Raw genomic sequence first — 6404 nt, forward strand, 5'->3', positions numbered from 1 at the left:
GGGTTAAAGAATCCAAGAGATTTCATAATTTCTCATACATCAGTGAGAAAACCTTAGGGCTGATGCTAGCTGATGAACCAAGATTTAATGTAATATGGTCAATTCATTTTGTACTGATTACAGTTCAAGCAGCTGCATCCTGCCCTATCAGTTATACTTCTCAGAAGGCTGCACTATTTTGGGTGAAAATAGACATAACATCAAAGAGATTAAAATACATGCATTAGGACAGGGGAAAATAAGTACAAACTGGAAATGTTAAAAAGAAATAAAATGAAGATAATCCCTTGTCTAGCTGTGATAGAATTTTTTTCAAAGAATTTTAGAAACTAGATCTGCATTGAAAACAACATTGTAATTTTTTCAAAAATTAGTATGTTTTTAGGTTTTATACATAAGACCTATTATACCAGTAATGAATAATAAAACATAATTTTAGAAGCATTGTGGTCTAAGTCTGCTCCCAGTAGTCCAACAGTGAACCACATTTTTTAGAAAACTTCTCTCCAGTGTTCATTTATCAAAATTCTGCTGTCCTTTTCAGAGGAGGTTACTTTACTCATTTAGGGATGTGTCTTGTAAAAGCTGGCCATCTTGTGATGTTTTATCCAATACATTATCTATTCAAAGGAATAGGAAAGAAAAACAGGGATTAATTCTCAGCAATGAAGATGTAAAGAAGTGGAGTGGACTCTGACGAGCAGGTAGGATAGAATGCTTTTAAATGGTTTAAGCTGGTTCTTATGATTGCCTCCACGCAAATGTCTGCAATTGGTATCTATTTGACCTAGACTGATAACAGTATACATAACAATTCAGTTATGGGTTCCCTTCTGTACAGGTACAGTGATACCTCCTATCAAAATAAAAAGTAGATTTTGTTAGAACAGTAACTAGTAGGGAAGCTTTGGAGTCATGAGTGATTTTCTGTTACAGAAGCAGGTATATGGGATAAAAAATGAAGGACTGATTTTATATTCCTGATTCAAACAAATAATAAATTTTCTGTTGTGTTCACTGAGATTATTCTTTCAAATGCAGCTCAAGATCAGAACATTTTCTAGTCTGCTCTTACTTTTTACAGGACTACAACAGTGCTGAATAAGGACAATCATTTAAGGAAAAAATCAGCAAATTTATTTTTTTGAGAATGCTCTGGAAAGGTCACCTCAGATAAATGTTGGTTAAATCTTAAATCTTTGGTCATTCTGAAAACACACCTTGAAAACTGTCAAGTGTATGTTTTTCAAATAAATTGAGAAAACTAATTTTCTCTATCAGCTGACTGGGCTCTGGGAGTTCTCTGCTTGCAGAAGTACTCAATAAATAAGGTAAACCAAAAATAACTTTTTATTTTATGTGATAACCTCTGTTATTTTGTGGTGGAGTCCAGGCTACATAGAGGGGGTGACTGACTGTTACTTTTGAAGGCATTCACTAAATTTGACAACTTCTTTTATACTGATATATGTCAATGGCTCTCTGGTCAAGTCAGCTTGCTTCCACATGAGACCCTTTGCAGTACGTTGAAGTTTTTTTGAAGAAAATACTTTTCCTCCAATATGAATCATAAAGTTTAATTAATTTATATCAAAGAACTAAGATCAAGTCAGCTATTTTAATTTATACCAGCTGGACCACATAACTTTCACTTCCTTTTCCAATTGTGTCAATCTAACATGACTGTCACTGTAAACAGATGGAGTATTATGGCAGCATTAAGCTCTTTGAGTAGAGGATCACGCAGAGAACTTACATCCTTTGTTCTACTTCTCTACTTGATACTGTAATGATTTTGGTATGCTTAGTTTACTATTTTTACATAGATAGTTTTCAGTTAAGAGTCATAAAACAATCATAAAATTCTATCTTCTGATGACAGGATATTTTTGTGTTATTGACTGTGTGTGAATACAGACACACATTTGTACAGTAAGCTGTGTCATAATAATATTTCGCATATATTTTCTTTAAGCTACTGTAGGAACTCATATTTTCTCATTTCTCAAGAAATGTATATTTTTTTCACATTTTTTTCTACAACCCCAGTCAATGTTCTTGTGCAAGATGTCCTGGTACTGAATTCCTTTCCATTTTTGATTACCACTACATAAAACTGTTTATGTATAAGTTATCATGCAGAAGAAACATCAAGACTGAAAATGAGAAGATTAAATTTTTTCATTTGGCATAAATTTTAAGAAGTTAGAGATTTACAAATAATAATTTATACTAGTCTATCTTTTAACATGTGCTAATAAACAGCTAATATTCTGCCCTGTCACAGAATAACATAGACCTTAATTAAGGCAAAAGACTTAAAAATGTGCTTAAATTTTGTCATTTTGGGACTGAGGCAAACCATCCCACAGTATCTTTCCATTGATAACATCCGAATGGATCCAGCTTCAATATGGTCAGCACAACTGTTCAGCTGTAAGGTTACTGCCATGTCACATCTTAGCATACTGCCCAAGGATGTGTTGATAGGTTGGCTACAGCCCCAGAACCTTACCTTCACCTCAGCAAATCTGTCTTGAAGTGTCATTGAGAGTTGTACATCAATATGTCCTGCTCTCCCTAATGACTGGTCTTCTGGCCAGATCTTTATAAGTGATTTTATTAAACAATCATGGTGTGTTTTTTAATAAGTATTGAATTTTATGTGGCTGAAATTGTTTTGGGATTTTTTTTCCTTTGTTAATTCCATAGAAATTATTTATATTATTGAAATCCTTGAGCAGGTGCTTTGGATGAAAGTAGCAAATAAAATTCTTGAGCCATTAGTCAGCTAAATGCACCATAGCAATACAAGTAAACGTAGAAATATACTGTGTAACTAACCACACATAAAATAATTTGGTTTGCATTTAGGAAACTATCGACCTGACAAAGTATTTTGGCTATACCTGCAGTGGACTGTTGATGACTTATTCATATTGCGAGCAGGCTTCCCTGAGCCCACTAGGAAGAGCTGTAATGCTCATTGCTATTCCATCCCAGAACAGGTAACGGCTGAAAAACAGTTAATAATTATTAAAGGCAGGCATTTCAGGCTACTACAGTGAAAACCATCAGAAAAAAGCAAATATGTATCTATGCATTCAAAAGCTTAAACAAATTAATTGAATACTCCCATACTGTTATATGTAATTCTGCTCTCTCCTTAATTCTAATGTGTTGGTGACCTAAATGAAGTAGAAGAGGAGTGGATAAAGAAAAGCTGGATGAGATACAAAATATATCCAGATAGATTTCACAGGATAAAGATAAAACTTCAAAGTGAGATGACAGAAATGAACAAGTATTCTAAATCACGAGTTCCAACAAAATTTTTTTGCCAAGAAAAATGGGTTTAAACTAGAAACAAGATCAAGATTTTAAAAGATATGCCTGCACCATCAACTCTAATTGGTCATGACTATAGCCAATTTGGTAAAGTCAAAGTTTAGAGTCAGAAATATAAAACCACATTTGGCAAAAAAACATGCTTAAGATGCATATCTGACCCCTCTGAAGCCACAGCTTTACCAAGTAGGGTCAGTGAAGTTGTAGCAATGATATGACATGACATGACTTAACAACAAAATTAGCTGAACACCTTTTTACAGAAAAAAACTTAAGCAGAAATGCTGATTCACCAAAACTAAAATTTTGAGCAACTGAATTATATTCAGTAGTAACCTCTCTAGCTTCCTCACAGATAATACTTTCAGCTTTCAGGTGAAAATGATTCTCTCTAGCTGTAAGGCAATTTCATAATATGGACTTCAGAGAGATACTTAAATGTTAGCTATTTTGAAAAACAGAGAATGAGTCATTTCTATGTAACAGAGGGGAAAAATCTTTATAAAATTCCCCTTACACTTTGATATAGTCTGGGACAAAAATGGTAAAAGAGAAAAAAATAATACAGATTTAATTTTGAAATTTCTAAAATACAATACTTCAAATCACTGTTGTGAAAAATCTCAACATTTTCAACTTTTAAATATCACATTTTTAAATTTTTTTATGTTTCTAAATATTGGCTTAAAATTGCACCAGATAAATAGGTAAGTAGGTAGAGGCCAAAAAAACACAAACCCAAATGTTGTGCTACAGATTAAACAAAATATTTCTATTTGACAAAACTGACATCAGTGATCTTTAGTGTCTATGTGAAAACTTGACAAAATCCTTTCTTTCAATTCAAGTATTTTCATTAGTTTTTACTTCCGGTTTTCATAACAAAAAAGGAAATTCAGTATTGCTCATTGTGTTAAATATACATGGCCAGATTTGTGGGGAGTAAGAGTGATGTTGCAGGAGTGGCTCCTGTGAGGAGAGGCCAGGGCTATCCCATGCCAGATACAGCCACTTCCAAACGTCCTCTTGAGGATGGGAGTAAATGAGCAGCTTTATGGACATATATCTGGTAACTAAGGATATCTCATCCCACTATTTAAGGGGGGGGAGATAGGTGGGTCTATTTAAAGAGCTCATTACTCTTCAAGGAAGAAAAAGAGAAAACCTCCCAAAATATTACTCAGGGAAGAGAAAATATACTACAATTTCAGTATATTATGTATCTAATGATTTTGGAGAATAAAGTTCAGATATTATGCCCAATGCATTCCCTTTGTGGGAAGCAGAGTAAAGCTAGTTTGAATCCAAAGGACTCTGGGCTTTTTGTCACTTGTCTGAAGCAGTCTTTTAAAATATGTCTTTATACAACATGCCTGTACTCAGGACCGGTCTGTATACTATGTTGTGCTTTTAGTCAATGCAATTAGCAAAAAGAACTCATTTTCCCTTTGTTTTCCTGCGGTACACAAATCTGGCAGGTTCTTCACAGGTATCCTTCCTTCTTTTTTACTCCATAGAGAAAGTCTTAAAATCACAGGACGATAATGACAATGAAGAGGACTCAATGCTCAACCAGTATAGTATCAACATCTCTGGCTCTGAGCAAGAGAGATAGAAAGGCAATAATGAACTACATACCTTCTGACTTTCTGCCACAGTCCATTGATTAGAAAGTATGGACAAAAATTTTAATAATTATTTGATACATAAATAAATAACTTATGCCCTCTACTGTGAAAATACAAGGTCTATCTTTTGAACTGACTCACATCTCTTCTTTGTGGGCCAGGTTCAGTGTTTGCACACAGTAACAGAGTATAAATTATGCAGGGATAATGATTCAAGAATTCAGGAAGGACTTTAAAAAACTTACTGTCTGCAAGGCACACCTGTGCTTCTTTACTTATTAATATGCGTTTCTTTGTTTCTACATTTATATTTAGAACACTGAAAAGGGCAGGTTGGGAGAGCATAGTTTTTGAAGATACTACCAATAAAAGTTACAAAAATAAGTGGGAAAAGTTTTAAAATAAGTACAAAACAAATCTTCAAACAAAGCAATGCAAACCCAGAATAGAAAGTGGAAGTTTCTACAGTTATACAGACTTTAGGCTCTGCTGAACAGCTGTGAGTCCAGCTTTGAGGGGAAAATGTATTTGCAAAAGGGAATGATGAGATTTCTACATCCAAAATATCTTAAGCTTGACATGCATTTTTATGAATGTAACAAAGGTCTAGTAATCACTGTAATTTGTAAGGAGTGATTCCTACTCCTTTACTGGACTGGTTAGCAACAAATTGGCAAATAGTTTATAAATGTTACTGACATGGGCACTTAGAGTTGTCTTGCTTTAGAGATTAGGACCTTTTGTTAGTTTTTTATAAGAGTTAAGTCTGTTCACAGTGAGTAATTATGGAAACAATTTTTTTAAAAGGTAACACATTTCATTTTGTACATTTGAGCATTCATTCTGCCCAGAGAACTACAGAGTGTTGCAAGTACAAGGTAAACTGTGTTGAACACAACAGCCTGACTCTGCACTAATGAAACGGCTGGGCTGCTGAATTACTCCTTGCCTAGGAACATTCTTTCGAGTGCTGTAAAAATTATAAATTATGACCACAGCAGAAGCAATACGTATAAGGGTAAACTCTGAGTTATGTACCACATTTGACATGCTGAGGTTGGCATATTATCATGGCTTGCTAAACCCTCTTGAATCTCTGTTTACAGGTCTGCTTAGCTGCTGGCAACATGAAGAAGTAAGGAAGCAGCAACCTGGGGAATGTGAGTGCACAGGGTGCACAGAATGGTACCCAGGTCTTCATCTTGTCAATGCACATCTTACTGAAAAGGTGAAGACCTACACATATCTCCTTGTGAAATTAGTTTCAGGAAAGTGTACAGTAATATCATTTATTTGGATTCCTTTATTCAAATACAGTTTAATACTAGACAGACAAGTATACTTTCCTCTATTAAGAACCCTCAAATTTTGTTTGATAGAAACCCTAATTTCTCAGATTTTCCTCACCTTATTTAATTTTAAAGTTTC

General features: G+C 34.3%; 1 long non-coding RNA gene across 1 annotated transcript; it reads left to right on the forward strand.

The window, feature by feature from the left end:
• Positions 1–600: 600 nt before the first annotated feature.
• LOC116781941 lies at positions 601–6142 on the forward strand. The gene is made up of 3 exons (XR_004355036.1): positions 601–704; positions 2875–3008; positions 6083–6142. It is a non-coding gene; the product is annotated as an uncharacterized LOC116781941 (long non-coding RNA).
• Positions 6143–6404: the final 262 nt, after the last annotated feature.

The sequence above is a fragment of the Chiroxiphia lanceolata genome, chromosome 2 (genome assembly GCF_009829145.1).
Source record: "Chiroxiphia lanceolata isolate bChiLan1 chromosome 2, bChiLan1.pri, whole genome shotgun sequence".
Lineage (NCBI taxonomy): Eukaryota > Metazoa > Chordata > Aves > Passeriformes > Pipridae > Chiroxiphia > Chiroxiphia lanceolata.